The 22248-nt window shown below is 45.1% G+C and overlaps 1 protein-coding gene across 1 annotated transcript in view; it reads left to right on the top strand.

Annotated features, from left to right (window-relative positions):
* Positions 1-22248, top strand: part of LOC102380368 (rab effector MyRIP) — a 222778-nt gene that overhangs the window by 99540 nt on the left and 100990 nt on the right.

Here is a 22248-nt window from a genome sequence, read left to right as displayed (position 1 = left end):
CAGGCTAAAGAGTCCCAGGGCTCTCAGCCTGTCATCGTAGGGTCTGCTTCCCTGACCTCTGATCATGCGCGTGGCTCTTCTCTGGACTCTCTCAAGCTTCTCCACATCCTTTTTGAATTGTGGAGCCCAAAACTGGACACAGTACTCCAGCTGCGGCCTCACTAAGGCCGAGTACAGGGGGAGAATGACGTCCCGGGATTTGCTTGAGAAGCATCTATGGATGCAAGCCAGCGTTTTGGTCGCTTTACTAGCCGCCGCATCGCATTGCAGGCTCATGTTCATCTTGTGGTCAATGATGACGCCCAAGTCTCTTTCTTCCATAGTGCTAGCCAACATAGCACTGCCGAGCCTATAAGGATGCTGCGGGTTTTTTTTCCCAAGGTGGAGAACCTTGCATTTATCGGCGTTGAACACAATCAGATTCTCGTCCGCCCACTTGCTGAGCCTGTCCAGGTCAGCCTGGATCACCTGCCTGTCTTCTGGCATGGATGCTTTTCCCCAAAGTTTGGTGTCATCGGTGAACTTGGCCAGTCCGCTTCTGACTCCAGTGTCCACATCATTAATGAAGATGTTGAACAGTATGGGTCCAAGGACAGAGCCTTGGGGGACCCCACTGGTCACAGGACACCACGATGAGTGACTTCCATCAATTACTACCCTCTGGGTCCGACCCCAGAGCCAATTTTCCAGCCAGTGGATCGTGGAGGACCCAAGGCGACAATTGGCCAGTTTCTCCAAGAGGTGATCATGGGAAACCAGATCAAAGGCTTTTTTGAAGTCAAGATATATGACATCAATCTCTTTTCCCTTGTCCAGGTGATAGGTCACCTGGTTGTAGAAGGAAATTAGATTGGCCAAGCAAGACCTACCCGCAACAAACCCGTGCTGGCTATCCCTTAAGATGTTGGTGTCGGCCAGTCCATTAAGGATGGCCTCTTTAATAAACTTTTCTAAGATCTTCCCCGGGATAGAAGTCAGGCTAATGGGCCTATAGTTAGCCGGATCCACTTTCCTCCCTTTCTTGAAGATAGGCACTACATTGGCCTTCTTCCAGTCTTCAGGCACTACACAAGAGCACCAAGAGTTTTCAAAGATCCGTGCTAGAGGCTGGGCTATGATGCTCGCCAGCTCCTTGAGTACCCTGGGGTGAAGATTGTCAGGGCCGGCTGACTTAATTGTAAAATAAAGCATGGCATGCACAGTGGTAAATCCAAAGGTGTAATGAGCTGTTTTTGTATCTTAGCAGTGGCAGTTGGGGCAGTGGTGGCAGTGACCACTGCAAAACTTGTGCCCCCTCTAACCTGGCTCTCTGGGCTAGCACCCCACTAGGCCAACCCTAGTTTTAAACTCCCAGAAACCTGAGTCTATTCAGAATACTTTCCTAGAATTGGTCAACTAAAGATCCCTTTATTAGGCCTTGGTAAAAGACAGGTGATAAATCTATGTAATCTTTCCCTCTCCCCTCCTCATACCCATGTCATTCTTCCCTCTTCACTTTGATTTCCAGCAGGGCGTTATGGGTATAGGTGGAGGGAGAGTTGAGGGTTTTTTTGTTTTGGTGGGGTTTTTTGTTTGTGTCATGAGAACATATGTGATAGGAATGTTGTGGTTAATATGTGGGAAAAGAAACAGTGTGCCAATATCTTGGGGTTTTATACTTGTTCTAAATACAGTATATTGGCACTTGCCTTTTTTTTGATTGCTATAAGCAAAAAAGAAAAAAATGGAAAAAATATCCCATCACTATAAGATTTAATGGGTGAAATCCAAGTGTCCAAAAGTGTAGTAGAGTTTGGATTTAATCTGTATTTCAAACCAAGTTCTGAAGTACTCTGATCTCAACTTCTGGTTTGGGCCTGCAATCAGCATGGTTGCATAAGCACATAGCCAACAGAAACAGAATTTAATGTGGGGCCACTGACTGATTTTTGTCACAGAACCAGCTGTGTACAGCTACTGCTCAGCAAAACAAGTAGAAACAAAACAAGTAGAAATGAGTCCGAGGCCCTGTATGGTAACTGGCAATGTGCACCAAAGTATCATTCATTTTTTTTACTGGTCTCCCAACTTGAGTCATCAAAATGGCTGTAAAACATAAAGAAGTGGCATGTTTTTAGTCAAATGGGAATGGCTGGCAGTTATTCAGTATGGAGCACAATGTGATTGGATACTCAGTGCCAAAGGCAGCTTTCAATCCCCCTTCTCCTCTTATCACCTCTTCTAAAGGGCTAAGTACAGACAGTCAAAAATCCTGAGGCTGAATTGGTTCAATCTTCACAGGTTAGTCTAAGCTGTGTAGATTGAAGCAATAAGCAAGTGAACAGACATTCTCTTTTGGCTCTGGAAATGCAGCCACATGCCTGCAGTGGCTCAGACCAGAAGCTGGGGGGTGCTACAGCAAGCCTCACTGCCTGGCTGGAGTAGGCAGCTTGGGTCAAGACTAGCCTGCCCAGCCTGCAAGGTGGAGTTTGCAGGGGAGGTTCAAAGCATCCTGGGATTCTGGGGGACTGTAAGTTAACTTGAATCTGGAGGGGATCTGGGACAGAAATTCAGTAAACCAATTTAAAATAAATCAGTTAAGTCTGATACTAAATTCATCTAGGTTTATCTTAAATCAGTTTTGGCCATTTTGAAAGTGGTTTAGGTGCACTGACCTTCTGTTGTGTTACAGTTTTGAACCAGTTTTCCATCATTTATATTGGTTTATGTGTAACTTCTGTTCCTAGCCTGATGTCTCTCTCACTCATGGAAGTGATCCCTTGGTACCAGGTATTTGTTCAGTACAGATGAGCTTCCCTATATTTCCTATGAGGAGACACTTCCAGTTGCATCTTTTTTTTTCTAAATGCCCAGTTGAAACAGGTAGGATATGTTCGGTAATTTAGACAAAGCTGAGTTATAATAGTGGTGGTAGTATGCATAGTTCTGGTCTGGCAGACATGGTATAGAAGTACTTTGTAGGCCTGAGGTGCCATACAGAGTTAGAAGCCTTGCAAGAAATCTCAGTGTATCTTTCCACTAAAAACACTGCAGCTCTTAAGCCTTAGTGCTGCCGACTTCCCTCCCTCTCATCCCGAGAGGAAATGAACAGTATAAAAAATTTGGCAGATAAAAATGATTTTTAGAATTAAGTCTGACATTTTATTCATACTCATTTGACATGTCTGGATATTAGAGCATCAGTAGCATTTTATAATCCCTTATTACAAGGTCCTGAATTTGGAGGACTGTTTCATTCTGAATTTTCATGCTCACACAGGTTAAATCAGAGTCCTAATGTCAATTTTCAATATAGATTTTTACTGGTTTGATAGATTATGCATTTGTCCTTTCCGAATATTCAGCAGTTCACAGATGTGTTATGTTGAAACAGCAAGACTGTCAGAGCAAGGGTATTGTAAAGAAAAAAGCTTTTATACAAATTGCAGGCTGCAGATGGATTTGGAGAATGCCATTCCATGTGAGGATGATGTGGGGCAAGGGAGCAATTCCCTCCCTTCCCTTGTATTTCCTGACATGTAGAGCTGCCAATTATCCTAGAAAATGCCAAAATGTTAATATTATCCTTTTATGAAATAGCGCGGGAAGAAGAGGCATCAGCTGACAGTGAAATCTTCAATTATCATGTGAATGCTTTTTGATCATATTAGTCAAGGTTGATTTTAAAAATGTGGTCTTGGTGATAAAAGGACAGACAGTAATCTCTCTAGCAGCTGTTTCTTTTCAAATAAGAAAACATTAACAACTGGGTGAAGAAGCTAGTAGGTGTGGGCATATAGCACTTAAGGCAGCTTGTACACACCATGGGGGTTTGATTTGGTTTAGTTCTCCCTAAATCTAAATGGTGGATTTTTAAAAACACCACTTCCATTTAGGGAGAATTAAACCGAACTAAACCCCCGTGGTGTGTACATAAGGATGGGGGCCCGATCCTTACCTGCCTCTTCGGCAGCGAGGGGATGGGAGGGAGGATGGCTGCTGGCAGGTAAAGCGGTCCATGAGCTGTGCAGGGCCCCCCAGGTGTCTTCCGCCTGCTGGCAACCGGTACCTAGGCAGTCCCATGGGGCGCCATAGCCGCAGAGGGAAGCATTGGGCTCCCATGCAGCTTAAGCAGACAGGCAGGCTCCAGGGAGAAAAAAAAAAGGTCAGACTTGCCGTTTGTTTTTTTTTCTCTTCAGTGGAGCCTGCTATGGTAAGAGCTGGTTTAGGATTATAATGTGTATTTCTGAATTGCAGACTGTGAAATAGGAATTCCTTGTTTTCTGGATCACTGTCTGAATACAGGAGTCTAGCAGCTGCAGTGAAAATGATGTTCAGTAGATTTCTTGGAGATTATCACTGTCCCCTTCTCTGTCTTGACATAATCAAACATTTATATTTTTATATTTATTGCTCTATATCACAACAAAGCAATGTGTAAAATCCTTGAGCATGAGTTGTTTCCAACCTCTGCTTTACTGCTTGCCTAATGGATTCATAAGAGGATAATTCATAGTCATGGTAACTTTCTCTCACCTTTAATTAGATATAAAATTTCACTTCTTATGTAGATTAAATATTTTGAAAAGCCTACTTTTTTCTTTGACATTTAATTCTCCATATCAAATATAGTTTGTATAAATGGAACATATTCAAATAGAGTATTCTGGGAGACGTTTATACTTAACAGAGAGAAGGATCATCCTAATGCATGAGAGCTGGGAAATCAAAATTCCTGTTCTCGAGAAAGACATAAAATTTGATGGTGATTCTCACTAAATCACTGACTTCTCTGGGCCTCACTTTTTCACTTCTAAATGCTTAGCCGCATCATTTACTTGATTCTTGAGAGTTAATATTTTTCAAGTATGTTAAGATTCAAGTGGAAAGTGTTCTGGAAGTACAATATTATTAATAATGGATACATACAAGCCTTAATTATTAATATATGATACGTAGTTAATGATTAGGGTGTATTATTATTCATTCTGTACTAAAGTATGTAGTAAAACAAATAGCATTTTTACTTTCTGTAATAATTGTTAAACATAAAGTAAGGTCATAAATTCTTATATAATAAGGAAGCTTTGAAGGCAGGCTATTTTGGGAAAGATTTTCAAATTCTTCTTAATACATATTTCTTTCAGCCCTATTGGAGTCTGTTTCAGATGCATTCTTTTTCTGTGCCATAAATATGATTTCCTAATAAACTAATTATAAATCTATCCTTTTTGTAGACACTAAAATGTCTTAACTACATTTCAGATAGCCTGAACCCATCAGTTGTTGTAGTTAAAGCAGAAGTGTAGCTACATTTGATCAGTTCTTGTAGCTAGAGCAGGGGTAAAAAACTCATCTGGCCCTGTGGCCCAGAGCAATGGTGCAGGGCTGGTTCATCAGCCAGATCAAGCCCATAGGCATCCCCTCAGCGCCTGTCCCTCCCACAGACTGGATGCAGCATACAAAGTGCCTGCTCCAGGTCCTGTGCCCAGCCAGTCTTGAGTCTGAGCTGCCTGCAACACCCCCAGCTGCTCCAGAACCTGCATGTGGCACCTGCTGGCACCATTTGCAGCACAGTGCTGGGCCCAGGAGATGAGGGGTACCACATGCAGCAGAGATCCTGGACCAGCCAGAATGGGTGCCATACATATTGTGGATCCTGGAGCAGGCACCACGTGCAGTGCACATCCCAGGACCTATATGTGGGGATGGTCCAGCACAGGCCGCTTGTGGCATGTGGGTTAATTCAGACCCAGGGGCAGAGCTGGGGGCCAGGTGACGAGCCAAATCCATCTGATATCTTTGACACCCCTGAGCTACAGCATTAAGTATGGAAAGGCCAGATACTTAATAATGTAAATATTTAACTAGCATTGTTTAAAATGAATTTCAGTGAGAGAGAAAGAGATAGATTTCTTTGGTGTGGATTTGGAGCCATTTATGAAATATATTGTATTTGTATTAACATATGTTATTCATGCAATGAATAGCACTTCTTAGCAGCTTTTTTTTGTAGGGAAGGTGACCTAAAAACTCAAAGAACAACGTATAAAATCCCTTTTCTGTTTCTAAATTTTTTTATAGAAAAATCCCAAACCCTTTTCTGTTTCTAAAATTTTTTATAGGAAATTCCCTTCCTCCTCCAAATTAAGAAAACATCTTTATTTTCAACAATTATTTTCATTAAAAGAATAATTTTTCAGCTAATAAAAATACTGTGAAATTCTAGAAAGTTTGAAAATAGCTAGTATGTAGAATGTCAGGGTGGGGTTATAACTAAAGGAGGAAATAATGTCCATGTCTACGCATTTCTTGTCACATATTCATCAGACTGTGTCCAGCCAGAATCATCTACCATACTGGACACTAATTTATTCCATGGCAAGTTTTGAAAACTGGTTCTGTATCTTACTAGATTAGGGTCTATGTTTAAGTTCCCTTCCAAGATCTACATCAATAGAAGAGTGCAGTATTTTAATCGTATTGTTAATGATGGGCTGAGTGAATGTTATAGTCCATGACAGGACAGAACTTTACTTTGGAGGTCCTTTGATTTCTCCTTCTCAGTCTTCTGCCTTCTCAGTCTGTGTAAGTAACTATACATGTCTGCTGGCATCTTTTTAAAGTAAAACACCCTCTAGCCTTAGATTTAAGTGTAATATATTTGGGGGGAAGGGTTCTTTTAACTGTCTGGTTTCTTTATTTTAAAAAGTGTATTTCCTGTAAGAAAGCTGTCCTGTACTACTTGTTAATAAAGTATAAAAACTATGTATTTTATATAAAAAGTTGAAATTTTGTACAGTTCATCATTAGAAAATGCTCTATAAATTACTCTCATTTTGGAATGCATATGTCATAGCCTGTTGGTCTGAGAAAAAGAGATACACAAAGGTCTTGGGTCAAAGGCAATATCTTTTATTAGACCAACTAAATAGTAGCAAAAAAATGCCTTTCTTTGCAAGCTTTCAGGTGCATACACCCTTCTTCAGGCTGAGGAGAATTCAAAGATTGTACAAGTCCTCCTAGGTAGAAAAGAAATTCCATTTTGCACAAGGGAGGCAGAGGGTGGAAGTTTTATTCCCCTGGGTATCTCAGAGTCCTTTTGTGAGAGTGTTGCTCCGTGATGTGCAGATTAGACTGTCTTCATCCCTGGAGGTGTCCGATGTCAGAAGCAGACAGGGAGGTGAAAAATCCTTCTTTCTTGGTTAGCAACGAAATTTACTTTTCCAAACAGCTAAAATATGCTATCTTCCATGTTTCAGGGTTCTGTTTTGTAGCCCTGTTGGTCTGAGAAAAAGAGATACACAAAGCTTTTGGGTCAGAGCTGATATCTTTATTACACCAGCCTAAAACCTTGAAAAGAGAGGAATGTTTTTGCTACTATTTAGTTGATCGAATATAAGATATTGCTTCAGGCTGTCTGTCCATCTGCCTGAAATATTTTCACATTTCCTTCTCTTCTTAGGAGGGATTCGGTTTAAGGAGAGACTTAAATTGTTTCCCCCTTCACTAGAGGTGAGTGTTAAGCCAGACATCAGAGAATATGCTACAAAAAAAAGATCCCATTACTCCCCTAACCCTAGAGAAGATAGCAGAGATATTACTTAAAGTGACTTTTATCCTAATAGAATTTTCTTTGCTACTAGCACATGAAGCAAATATGAGGGTCACCTTACATGAAAACATGGACTGGCATCTTTTCAGATGCTTTGCAGCTATCAGGTGCACAATTACTGTATTTTTCATTGAATCCCTCTGTCTGGTCAGGGGCCCAGAACATTTGTGTATGCTTTCCTTTTATTTGCCCGGGGTTCCACAATCTGAAGGTGCTGATGGATGAAGAGCTCTCATTCTAATTGGAAGCTATGTTAAACAAGAGTTGGCTCACTTCTCTATGCTTTAAAGAAAGCCAGGCCACCTGTTTAGGATCTTTGGACAGGTAGTAATGAACATGATAGATAATGATAACTTCACCCAAGTAATTAAACCAAAAACATTATGATCCTGTAACGTATCTAACCCTGGTCTTGCACCAGAAGATCTTCATCCCAGATTTAAAGAGGCCAGAAAAGGTTGACCAGATATTTCTTCCATAGTTCTTCTACACTGAATTGCCTAGATACATGAGTGGTGTTCCAGCTCTGCTAGTTCTCATGCAGGCACTGTATGGGAAGACTGATGTGAGGTGGCTATTTGGTACATAGTTGCTTCTGTCAGATGGATTTAAACTATAATTTCCTTGAGAGCAATCCTGGACAGTCTTGGAGGGTCTGAGTCCACTGCAAGTGCTCATATACCAAGGGTGGGCAAAATACGGCCCACGAGCCAGATGCAGCCAAATCTGCAAATGGAGGGCATTTGTCTGGCCTGTGGCCGGTTCCTTGGTCCCACCTGGCCCAAGCGTCACTCACCCATGGAACATCCTGCCATCCCCAAGGCCCACAGTGGGGCTTGGATGGCTCTGTGGTGGGACTGCCTTTCTAGGCACCCTGGGCAGTGTCGGGTCCTTCTGGCTGCCACCACCACTGCCCCCAACCCCATGGTACTGGCAGGGACCCACGCTGTACAACCCCAACCCAGCCTACCCCATGCTGGCTCCAGGCTCTCCTGTTGGGGCTGAGCAGCAGCAGCACCTATAGGAAACTGTTGCTTGGCAAAGGAGAAATGTGACCCCACTCTCACCACCGCTGGGCAGTTCTCACTGCAGCCGCCCAGAGCCTGCACCGTGCCTGACTGCTCCGCATCTTTGCCACCAAGGCTGCCCTGCGGCTGCTCTGCACTGTCACCACTGCCATGCTGGGCAGCTGAGAGGCGGTGGTGATACAGACGCAGGGGAGCCTGGAGTGGCACAGGCTCTGGGTAGTTACAGCGAGAGCTGCCCAGTGGTGGCAAGGGGCAGGAGCCACTTTCTCCCACACCGAGCAACAGTTTGTCCTTAGCACCCACTGCTGCTGCTGCTCAGCCTGGACGGGCAAGTCTGGAGGAGGTGCAGGGCAGGCTGGGTTGGGGCTGTGCAGCATAGGCCCCCACTGATACCGCAGGGCTGGGGGCAGAGGGAGCAGCAGCTGGAGGGAGCTACCACTGACCGGGCTGCCTAGAAAGGCAGTCCAGCTATGGAACTGGTCAGCCCCACTGTGCGCCCAGGGGGCTGCAGGATGTGCCATGAGTGGGCAGTGCAGAGCAGGTACGGAACAGGGCTGGGGCTGCTTGCTGTTGGTGGTGGTGGGGAGATGCTGCAGGGCATGCAGGCTCCAAGCTATTGTGGAGCAGGTGCTGACTAGCTCAGGGGTGCATGTGGAAGGGCTCCCATGCACACCCCACTATACCCTCAAACCCTGCCCTACAAACCCCATAACCACACCCTCCCTCATACTCAATCACACACTCCACAAACCCCATACCCACCCACCCACATCCACACATACCCCCACACACTCCTCCACAAACACACATACCCACACACATCCACTTCTCCCCCACAAACCCCATACCCACCCCCACCCACCTACCTACACACCTACTCCCCAATATACAAGAGTAAAACTTCACTTTGAGCTATTATGCAATGACCTCTATATACACAGCAGAAACACATACAAAAATGGACAATTAAAAAAAAATTAAAATACATTATTGAGGATGTTTGATTTTTAGTATTTAATTTGGGAGTTTTTTTCTGGTTCCAAGATGGCAAATCCCCTTCCTGAAAGGAGTACTTCTGGGGGCAAAGGGAGGGACTTCACATGGCAAAGGTTAAGGAGCAGGACTTCCGGTCCCAAAATGGCAAACATGAGGTGGGGCACTTCTCAAGGGGTGGGGCCACCCTTGCGGCCCTCGACAGCTCACCAAAACTCACTAAGCAGCCCTCCATCCAAAATAATTACCTGCCCCTGTTATATACCATCTCCTCTGTTCTCTTCCATTTTTGTTTAACTGCTCTTGATTAAGTTGTTGCATTTGACCTGGTATCACTAACAGAAAAAAATCTTTGTCTTTAGGAAAAGAAAGTGTATCTTGTTTCTGTTTTGAATTCTAGCCTTTTTTACATTACTCCTCTGCATTGGCAATGCATAGGGGGTGCACGTGCACCCCCTGAGTGTGGTGATGCACCCCCTGTGAAAAGACACCGCTGACAGTGTCAGCGGCTCCTGCAGGCAGTCACCTCACCACCACCCCCCTCACCAGCAATACTGCTGGCAGTGTCTGCAGGCAGTCAGCAATCACCACCGGCAATGCTGCCGGCAGCATCTGTGGGTGGTCACCAACCCCTGGTTGGCGCTCGCCACCTCCCCCCACCTCCACTCCCCACTTACAACCACCGCTCTCCCACTGCCAACAGCACTGCTGTGCCCCTCCAGCCACTGGTGGCACGCGTCATTCATGCTCCTCTGCAATTAATGGCAAAGACTTGACCTGGGAAGCACTAGAGCCATGTTTATTTTATATTGGATCCTTTCTTTAATCCCAGGAAAAGATTCTTGCTTTGGCCAGAGGGTCACTTTACCCTAAAAATCCAGAAGACCACAGTGAAGAAGGAACTGGAGCAGCATCTGCATCTACCAACCTGGTTAATCTATGACTCCCAGATTCTCTTTATGATTATCATAACATGCTAACAAAAACAGATTATCTTTTTCTAGTTTTCCAATTATTCAAATAGCTGCAAATAAACATGTAGAGCCTCTGTGGGCTAGGTAGGCTGGGATTAAATTTTCATTTCTATAATTTGTGAAGACTTTGGAATTTTCTTTATGGTTTTCAGCTGGAATTTAGCTTTAGTTAGTTGGTGCTGGATAGTGTGCAAAATAAACACGCAAGTTTCAGGTTCCTAGCTGAAAATGTCTTGTTCATATTCCAGGGAAAACTGGGCCAGGGAAAGATGTGCATTTAAATGTTGTGCTTTTCCAATTATTAATTTAAAAAAAATTAATGAGTGGAAATAAAATGTCCCACGTGGCTTGCCAGCTTCTTAATCATATTTGCTTGTATATTGTACATAATACAGAAGGCATTGCCTGGGTTTCTTAGAAAAGGAGATCAGAGAGAGAAGGATTGTGAAGAAGCTGCATTTTTAAATACGCATTTGCATACAATCAGACAATATTCAATCAACTCAATATATGTTGAGTGTACAAGCCTCAAGCCTCATTTGTACCTGGTCTTTGTAGGACATAGCTGGCAAAGCAGGTTTCTTTGCTCCCCTGTCCTATGGCTGGCTAGGAACTAATTCAAACCCAATAGTATTGTGCAGCCCTGGTGCTCTAAATTATGCCTAGCTAATTATGGCCCACAACAGTTGGATTTAAATCGGGAGATTACTTGAGTACAATATTTCCCTTCCAATAAATCCTGACCCCAACATTCACCCTATATTGGCCTTAAAAGCTTGGTTAGGAAATACCTAGACTGGCTGTTTATCAGATGCGGCCTCAGGAACCTGACTGGGGCCAGTTATGTATACTGCAGAATGTTTATGAAGTGGGATGAAGTTCATAAGCATTTTTCCTAAGCAGTTTTCTGCTTTTCACTCTTTGAAGAGCTTCAAATATCTGTCATCACAGAGTGAGAGGAGGGATGCAAAGCATGTCCTTTTGATAAGCAAACTTCATCTTTGTTCTGCAACACACCGAGTTGCAGGGTGAGATGTTAACTATTTAAAGATAGGAATTGAATCTTAGCACATTTAGTGGGAAGAAAATATTTTTTTAATATATCAAAAGAGCTCAAAATGAGGTCTAGTTTCTCTTTTGATGATATGCTCTGGTAGTTTTTCTCATCTCCAACATTTCACAACTGTTTGTTAGCAGCTTTCTTCTGAAATAAAGAGAAACAGACTTTAAAACACGTTATTGTCTTTTTTGGTGTTCTTGAGCACGGTGTTTAAACCACTGCACATTTTTCTAATCAGGATTACAAAATTAATTTTCATGGTTTATCCTCTGGTATTCTTTTTTCTGATGGTGCTTACTTGCATCTCTTTTGTGAATATTTTCATGCTTCATTGTTCAGCTGTTTGTCAAGAATCTCGGAACTGAAATGAAGTTTACAGAAAGAAAGCCTTTTTCTTAGGTAATTTAAATAACTAATCAAAGTTGCTCCATGTTTCATAGCTTTATTTGGTATCTGCCGTGATAACGGAAGATGTTACTCAGGTCAGAGGATGATGAATTTCTTCTTAGCTATTTATGTTCATTTATATTTTGACTGCAAAAATAATTTCATTTCATTACCATCAATGCAAAAGTTACGTGACCATTTTCTTCCTGTCAATATACATAACTTTGAGAAACGAGAGCCATCCCTCCCCCCACTTCAAAGGGCAAGCATGTGTTCTGTTTGCTCCTGATCTAACCTACTTACAGAAACCCGTGTAGGGCACGCATGCGTGTCTTGCAGCATCTCAAACCCCTTTGAGATGCTGCAAGACCCATGTGCAGGAACAAAAAAACATTCCCTGTAGTGCATATTTGCAGCATGGGGTCAAAATTAGACCCCTGGATAGGGGTTTAAAAAAAAGTGCCACAGAACAGCGGGGCAAGGCACAATCCTGGACCATACCTGAAGGCAATCTGGGAGTCGATCCTCCAGGAGAAATGCTCTGGGGATGTCAGGGCGGGGGTGTTGGGAGTGGAGCGGGTTGTCAGGGGATTTGTCGAGTGGAGGGGGATGTCAGGGGGTGTGGGGAGTGGCAGGAGGCAGGATGTCCCAGTGGGTGGGTTTGTGGAGGGGCTCGAGTGGGGGCTGCCACGCTCCTGCCCCCTCAACCCGGCCCCCATGGCGCCAGCAGCAGCAGGCAGTGTGGCTGTGGCTCTGCTGCAAGCACAGCAGGCAGTGACATGGCGCTGTGTGATCTGGACTCCATACATGCTGAACGGACCCAGCCCAACCCCCTAGCACACAGCCTGGGACAAGACAGGTCCATTCAGCATGTATGGAGCCTGGGTCACACAGCGTTGCATCTCTGCCCACTGTGCCTGCAGCAGAGCCACAGCTCTGCTTGCCGCTGCTGCAGGTTAGGGGGGCAGGCATGTGGCAGCCCCAGAGCCATCCCCGGGGTATCCTGGGCCTGGGGCATATCAACCCCTGCAAGGCTGGGGGGTGGTGAGTGGGGGGGTGTGGCGAGCAGCCAGAGTGTGGAGCTGATGGCCACAACAGAGCTAGTGGAGCATGGCAGCCTCAGCAGAGCCTGTGGCATGCGGCAAGACCCAGCCCAGCCCAGCACAGCTCACTAGCCTGTCTTTACACCGGAGCAGGATGCACGACTCTGGGAGTAGCAGCTCCTGTGCAAACACATGCTAGCAGCACAGCCCAGGCCAGCGGGCCGCATTTTCCATGAGGGTCAGGCATGTCCGAGCCTCATGGAAAATGTGCCCCGCTGGCCTGACCTGACCCGATCTGGCCCAGGCTGTGCAGCTAGCATGCATTTGCACAGGAACCATGCCTCCTGGAGCCACACGTCCTGCTCTGATGCAAAGTCAGACTAGTGAGCCACACCAGGTCAGGCCAGGTCCTGCTATGTGCCTCCTTGCTGCAGGCACCGCGGGGCAAGCAGCACTACTTCCATTGTCAGGACCCGGGCAGCATGCAGGGACAGTACACCAAGCCAACCCGGGTCTTGCTGGCACTGGGGCCACTTGCACTGCCAGGTCGGGTCAGTTCTATGGTGGCAGGACCCGGCTTGGCTCAGCCCACTGTCCCTACATCCTGCGCTGAGTCCTGCCACCATGGAATAGGCCCAGCCTGGCAGTGAGAGTGGCCCCAGTGCCAGTAGAACCCAGCTTGGTGTGACATGGAGTCCCCACAAGAGGTGCTAGCCCTCAAGCAACACCAGCAAGTGGCACCAGTCCCCGATGAGCAGCACAGACAGCACTGGCTTTGAACTGCTCAGAGCCATGCTGCACAATGGGAGGACTTGCAGCAGTGGGCTCTGAGTGCCCCACTCCCACTAGTGCTGCAGGGGGTAAGTTGCAGGCCCTGTGCATGGGGGCTGTGGCCCTGCAGCATGGCTGGGACCCTGTGGGGAGGGGGGGTGCTTTAGCTCTCCAGGTGGGAACTGGGACCCTGCAGGGGGGGCAGTCTATGTGCTGTGGGGGTGGCTACACCCTGTGGGGGCCAGGCACCCGCCCCTCCTGAGCAGCCCCCCTATAAGGTCTCCCCACACCCACTGCAATTGCCCCACACCTACCCACACACCAACCCACATCCCCCCAAATCCCTCCACACACACCCACCTATCTTCTCTCACACCCCTTTCCACTCTCCCCCGACAAACCCCAGATCCCCCTCTCACACACCCATCATGTGAGAAGAAAACCAAAAGCACACATCAACACATACAGATATTTAGAATTTATTTTATCATGATGATAAAATAAATCATGGTTTCCAAACTGCTTTAACATTGTAAATATACCAATAAAGCATTACCCAACTGATCTCTCTCTCTCTCTCTCTCTCTCTCTCTCTCTCTGTATATGTATATGTATGTATAGTGGTCTTTTGTTCTAATTGTGGAAGAACATGCATTTTGGGGTATTTTAAAAAATGGATTGGGATGCTGCTACAGCAGTCCAGCTGACACAAGGGGCTAGTGTCCCCAGATACCAACTGGCCAGACCCCAGAAGCTCCAGAGGGTGAGAATACCTGAGCTGCTTGCTAGGGTAGGTTTTTATATTGCTGGAGCCAGCACAGGGCAGGTTTTTATACTGCTGGGGCCAGCACCTGAGGCTCTAGCCCACTGTGGATGCAGATCTGGGACAAGACAGGCAGTGTTATTTTGCCCCAAGAGGCCCAATTTTCCCCACACCAAAGTGCATGTCTAGGCACACGCTCTGAAGCAATAAGCCCCGGCTCAAATTTGCACCACTTCTATTTGAGCTGCTGCAAGCACACGTGCCTGCATGTGTGGATGTGCCCATAGGTTAAATTGATTCCACCTTGGTCTTTTTGATTCATTTTGAATAATCGCTGTTAAATATTTGACTGCTTTCAAGGCTGATTAATGTTCCAAAGTATATTCAAGTGTACTTACAGATAATTTTACAGAGCTCTTTTATACTACTGACATAAGTCTAATGGGTCTGCTTTGAGGTCCTTTATTGTTTTCTGCCTTGTGAATCAAGAACCTAAGAGAGAATTTTCACAGCTGAGCTATAAATACTTGAAAAATTAAGATTATAATGGAAAAGCAGACAAACCATGACTAACTCTGCACTGGCATGTACTGTTGTAATGCTGTTGTAATTGCAGTCATTTTATTTAAATAATTATTTAGGGTCTGGGCTTCACTGGAAACACATTTTATGTGTACATTTTCTGTCTGCTTTCAGAACAGAAAAATATAGTATATTACTGCATTACTATAAACATATGGTTATTTAGTTCTCAAAGACCGTTTTTGACCTCTTTAATATCCGTGAAACCATGCAGACAGCGGAGGCATTCACTGGTGTAACTGAGAGCTTCATTCAGTCTATAGGTATCATTTGGAATGTGGGAGCAGAAAAATGGAAAAGTTTCTCTACCATGAAGGTCAAAAAGCCAACGTATTCTGTGCAGATCCACCCAGAGAAAAAGGTCTAGTGAACAGAAGAGGTTTTCACAGGTTGATGTCACAACCCAAAGTTGTGAGTATTTGTTTGTGTGTGCTTCGGCACTGCTAAATTATGTTCCCGCTAAATTTCAGCTTCTTTGCACGGTGGAGTTCTCTGCTGCAGAGGAGAACTCCGGTGCAACGGAGAATTTTCCCGCCAATTTGTAGCTTTCTTTGCATGGTGCATTTCTTTTGCATCTCAGAGATGCACGGTGCAAAGGAGTTCCTGCCATTTGTATTTTAATTCGAGCCCCATTATTGGCTTGTGTTAAATTATGCACACGTGGCGGCTAGCAATTGGCTTGCTAGCCGTATAAAGAGCTTGGGTGGTTTCCGCCCAAGTTGGAGAGAAAGCAATTGGAGTCCAAGAGGGAGAGTGTGAAGATCTCTAAGCGCTACGGATCCTTATGAACCCAACGCATTTCTTAAGAAGGCAACAGAGGTCTAAACAGCCTCTGGCCTCTCCCCATCGCCGAGCACAATCCTAGACGTATCCCTATCCTATATACTCAAGATCCAAACCCACGGAGCTTCGACAACTCCATGGGAAAGAAATTGCCGAACCCGCGGAGCCTTAACAACTCCGGGGCCCAAGAACCGAATTTGTCGTGGTCCTCCAATGAGGATTTAAGCGGAGCTGAACCTAGAAACTGTCCAGCCTATACTGCGACCATCTTGGGTGTAAATAAATAATCTTTGAATCAACCACTACACCTCTGTGACTAATTCTAGCCCGTGCATGCCTTGCCACCACACGGTCTCCTCTGACCCCGCGTGCCTGGGCTGCTGGCCACAGCCCACGTGCGCAAAGACGGGTCCATATATCGCTCCCGGCTGGCACATGGCGACATGGATGGGATCGGGAGGTGGCCTACACAGTTGACATAAAGTGTAACAAGAAGCCCCTTCTTGCAGAGACCTAGCACACTCATTGCATGGGCGTGGCAAGGTAGAAGCAAGCCAGAAAGCTGAAATGGCTTTCTATAGAAGAAACCTACAAACTATATCTTCATATCAATTGAGCTAAGTGTCACTACAGAAAACAAAAGAACTAAAATATCCACTTCAAAGCAAAGCCTGTAAGAGACAAGAAAAGCCAAGGTGCATTGAAAGCATGACTGTAAATATATCCTGGTGAACACATTCCCCCTTCAATTAAGACCTATTTCCCAAAGCAAACTTCCCATATCTGTCTAAAGTGTGACTGCATCTAACCTAACTCACTTACTGTCCCAGGTAGCCTTTGATCATCACTACCTCACATTGCATTTTTATGTATTTCTCACAGTGCATTTTTATATGTCATTTGTCTCATCTTTACCCTGGCACTCTGTATTTTATATTTTTATACCTTTTAACTTTTAACAAATGTATTTTTCTTTAAAGTAAAGTCATACCTTGTATTACTAAAATTATTATTATAAGAATGCATTGGAATTGTGATCACTGGAATTGTATTGCTGTAGTGGGCGGTGCCCAGAGTGAATGTGAGTATGTATGAGTCAGTAGGACAAAGCAAGAGCCTCTGGCTATTAATTGACAATAGCCTAGCCAGAGGAACTTACTATTACAAAATTCTATTCTGCAACCTGCCTTAAACTAAACAAGCCAAAGAACTGATTCCTGGAACCTGCAAGACACAGCCATTGAATCAGTCAAGTCAAGGGTGGACTCCTGAAACTGCACCATCAGGCAGAACCCTCAGTGACTGTGACTAACAGCTGTCATGCACTACTCAAGACCCATGTGGGACAGCAACCTCCAGATTGGGCAGCTAAGATGATGCTGGAGGATCACAGAAGTCTGCCAGAGAAGGGATAAAATGCAGTGAAGCGTGACCCTCAGTGGCACCCTCTCTTCCAGTACCCAACCTACTAAGACAGAAGGACAAGCAGGCGACCTCCTTCTGGAGAAGACACCGTCTTGGGGGAAGCTGACCATCGACAGCAGATCTTCAGGGCCTCTGATAGGTAGATATACTACCAGTACTCTCACAATCACTACAACAGCTACTCTACACAATACTACATGGGTATGAATGACATGGGTTTGAATGAGTGAGTGCATGCGTGTATGTATGTTAAGGTGATCAGTACCTATCATAACCCCCAAAAGTTCACATTTATAATTTTATTGTAACTTCACATCCCATCTAATAACTTAGAATATATGGTGATCCTGAGAGTTGGTCCTTTGTAGCCAACAAAAGTACATATAAAAAGATTCACCTCAAGTATTTATAGAGGAACTCAGACAGGCAGATGGATTTTCAGTAGAGGAGCACTGGTACATCAGTCCGATATTGGATCGGTACTGGTATAAAGAAAATTTGCTGTATCAGATATCGACCTGATGGGGCTCATAATTTGGCCGATGAATGCTCATGCTGCGCGCAGCCACAGCGCAATACTCAGGCAGCAATGAGCACAGCCCGGCAGCATGGAGAGCTGCCTCCAGCTGGTAAGTCCGCTGTGGTGGAAGGGGAGAGGGGAGTGAAGGGGATTGGGGATTGCAGATCAACACCACCTCCCCCGCCCCCCCCGTGGTGAAGAAGGGGGCAGGGACAGGCGCTGCCAAGGCGGGGTGGGGGGAGCAGAGCTGCAGCTCCTGGCAAGGGGAGGTGGCTCCCACTGCTGCTTGCACCCCAGGAGGGCACGGAGGCAATGTGTGCCCCTGGATCTGCATGGGGCAGGGCAGGCTGCAGCTGGGGCTGCATAGGGCATTTCTCAGCAGGAGAGCTGGGCTTAGAGCAGGCGCTGGGAGGAAGCTGCATCCACCCCAAATCTTCCAGGGTACAAGCAGCGGTGGGAGCAGCCTCCCAGCCATGAGCTGCAGCTCTGCCCCCCACCCCCCCGCCTAGGCAGTGCCTGCCCCTGCCCGCTCCCTCACCACGGGGGGTGTTGATCTGCCCCCCCCCCCCATGTCCCTTCCACCACACTGGGTTTAGCAGCTGGAGGCAGCTCTATTGGAAATTGGATCGGTATCAGCCAATATGCCTGCTTAAATATCAGCTCTCGGTATCAACCTCAAAAATCTCTATCGGTACCCCCTTAATTTTCAGGCACCTAATTATTGTAAATACCTTTATCTCATCTTCAGTTTAGGTCACTGTTATGTCTATCCTCCTTATTTTTGGAGGGGACATTCAGGAGCTAGAATGTTGAAATGACCGAAACGTGGATGCAGAATTGCAGTTGCGTAAATAGAGGGTGCAATTAGAGCTAAAGTGAAAATGAGGCCCCAGGGGTCTGTATAAGCCAATTGATGCATTGAAGCATACTCATGATACACTTTCATACCCATTTGGGTATCTGTATGAGATCACTTCTGATTATAAGGTAAAGATTTCTGAAAGAATCACATGACGTTTGACCTGAAGTCCCATTTTCAAGCACTTAGGCATTTTTGATATTCATAATAAGTTCACCACATAATTTTAGTTTTAAAATGTATGCTTTTGTGCAGCTTAAATTGTGTTATAAGCAGCCTCTGAAGATATGACCATTATTTCAGTTTACATTATAATAAACGTTTAGAGCAGCTGTCAGCAATGTTTTCTAGCAGCAAACCGGGACAGCCCAGCTCAGATCTGAGGTGGGTCAGCGCTAGTACTCACCTCAGCACTGCCACTATTGCTGCCACTGCTTCTCCCCACAGTCTCTTCTCCCCACTCCCCAGCTGCAGCGCAGCATGGGAGAAGCTCCCGTAGCATAGTGCAAGCAAAGCCTCCTGCAACCAAACACCACTAAGGTCCTCTGCCCCTGAATGCTCCACTGGCCCTGGCACGTGGGCCATAGGTTGCTTACCATCCTTTTGGAGAAGACCTGAGAGAAGAAATGCAAGCTGCCATAATTCAAAATGAGTCCCCCTAATTTTTATCAGATAAGGGAACTATCAATTTTAGCAGGATAAATTATTTTTTCTTCTCCTAAATGTTGTATAATGGAGTCTTTCAAATTATATTCCTCTGGTTATAAGTGTAAAACAGTTTAGTGAGATTATCTGCAATGCATCCTTTGCTTGTATCATGATCCTACAGTATGATTTGTAACTGTTTCTTTTAAGGAGAAGCCCAGAAATGGAGTATTTGGATGTTTGCAGGTCAACAAGTTGACAGAATTGTGTGGAAAGTTTCTACGGGACTTCTTCAGAGGAAGCCTAGATTTATTCATTCCTATTAGTCTATCATTTCATTAGTACCATTTGCACTTTAAAAAATTATTCTCATATATACAGCTATGTTTTTTGTTATTATATAGTAGTAAACCCATCATCCTTCATATGTTGTCATAACAGTGAATTTCAAGATCACAATATGATTTCCCTAAAAACAGTTTTTGAACCATGGTTCACTTTCATAATGATTTTATGTAAGATGATAAATAATGGCCTTGGATGTTAGGATTGTCTATAAATAAAATTCATGGTCATCTTTATAGAAGAGAAATAAAAAGAAAAAAAAACCACAACCATTGCTGCTACTTTAAAAAGTATAGCAGTAATATTCCTTAAATGTGCACTTTTATTTTATGGAGAGAATTTGCACACACTATTATAAGTAATAAGGATAAGTGTTTCAATTTTAAAGTGTTGGTAGTTGTGATGTAGCTGTTCCTTATTCTAAACACGTGGAATAGGAGTCTTTGCAGGCTTTAAAATACAGGTCAGTATAAAAAGGATTTTGAAATGAACAGAAAGTGTTCTTATTTCTTTTATGAATAGGCCTTTTATTTCAGTATTTCTCTTCAGTTACTCTCTTCACTAAATCCTTTCTCCACAGTAGGAATCAGCAGGCACATTGTGTCTTATTTGAACGTTAAGAGGCTGAAAAGCTTTGGAAGATTCATTGTAATCTGTTAGGGAATGCATATAGAAGGGAAGCACAGATTTGGAGTTTTGTGATAGCGAGTCAGAACAAGAAAGAATGTGAGATTATTAGATTTCTTGCAAATCTCTAACCTTCAGAATTGAGACAGTTCTGAAACAATTCCCAATTCTTGCTTCTAAGCCAGATTGGTTAACTGCACAAGCAAGCAAGCTTGAAAGCATCTCTTACTTTCCTTTTGTTTTGTGACTTATTACATCTGCCCTTCATGCAGCCTTTGAGCTTACATAAAGAAGTTTAAAGCATTACACATACAATAAGCTAGCATCTAAAATCATGGCAGTTGCAGGAGATTAACTCTCTGCACTAGAATCATAGTGCTAACATGCAGAAGCTTTATAATGTCATAACAACATAGTTGAGACCTAACAACTTAAGGTTTTTAGAACACATATTTCTAAGTATACCCTAAGCCTGTTGGCATGGTCCATAGAATGTGCCCAAGTCACAAAGCCTAGGGCCACTGCTAGTACTATGGTAGCTATGCCAATGGTAACAGTGGAATTGTTTTTTAAATAAAATTTCCAAGCATGGATATGACCTTGGAGAAGAGAAGCTGGAATTTCATAGTTTCATAGTTGGTAGGGTCGGAAGGGACCTGAGGAGATCATCTAGTCCGCCCCCCTGCCCTGCCATGGCAGGAAAGAGTACTGGGGTCAAACAACCCCGGCCAGATGTTTGTCCAGTCTTTTTTTAAAGACCCCCAGGGTAGGAGCCAGCACCACTTCTTTTGGAAGTTGGTTCCAGGTCCTAGCCACCCTGGCAGTGAAATAGCGCCTCCTAATGTTTAGCCTGAAACTACCCTCCGCTAGCTTGTGTCCGTTGTTTCTTGTAACTCCCAGGAGTGCTTGGTGGAACAGGGACTCTCCCAATGCCTGCTGGTCCCCCTTGACTAGTTTGTAGACTGCCACTAGATCCTCTCTTAGCCTTCACTTTTGGAGGCTGAACAGGTTCAGGTCCCTCAGCCTCTCCTCGTAGGGCCTGCCCTGCTGTCCCCTGATCATGCGGGTGGCCCTCCTTTGGACCCTCTCCATATTGGCCACATCCTTCCTGAAGTGCGGCACCCAGAACTGGATGCAGTACTCCAGCTGCGGCCTGACCAGTGTCACATAGAGGGGGAGGATCACCTCCTTGGACCTGCTTGAGATGCATCTGTGGATACATAACAAGGTATAGTTGGCCTTCCTGACCACATCCCCACACTGTCGGCCCATGTTCATCGTGGCATCAATTATGACTCCAGCATCCTTTTCTGTCTCAACACTGGTGAGAAGGGAGTTCCCCAGCCTGTAGGTGTGCCACTGGTTCTTTCTCCCCAGGTGCATTAGGCCCTCCAGCCAGTTAGTGACCCATCTGACCGTGTAGGCATCAACAGCACTGTCTCCTAGTTTCTTACTGAGAATGGGGTGAGAGACCATGTCGAACGCCTTCCTGAAGTCCAGAAAGACTATATCCACTGCGACACCTGCATCCAAGGACTTGGTGACCTGGTCATAGAAGGCCACCAGGTTGGTTTGACAAGACCTGCCCCTAATGAACCCATGCTTGTTGCCTCTGAGCATAACCTCCCCTGCTGGCCCTTCGTGGACATGTGCCAGGATAATTCTTTCGAAAAGCTTCCCCAGGACCGAGGTAAGACTCACGGGCCTATAGTTTCCTGGGTCTTCCTTCCTCCCTTTTTTGAAGATGGGGACCATGTTGGCCCTTTTCCAGTCCTCCGGCACATCGCCTGAGTGCCATGAGTGCTTGTAGAGCTGTGCCAGAGGTCCTGTAATGACCCCTGCTAGTTCT

Source organism: Alligator sinensis, unplaced genomic scaffold (genome assembly GCF_000455745.1).
Source record: "Alligator sinensis unplaced genomic scaffold, ASM45574v1 scaffold485_1, whole genome shotgun sequence".
NCBI lineage: Eukaryota > Metazoa > Chordata > Crocodylia > Alligatoridae > Alligator > Alligator sinensis.
This window is presented reverse-complemented; position numbering and strand designations above follow the sequence as displayed.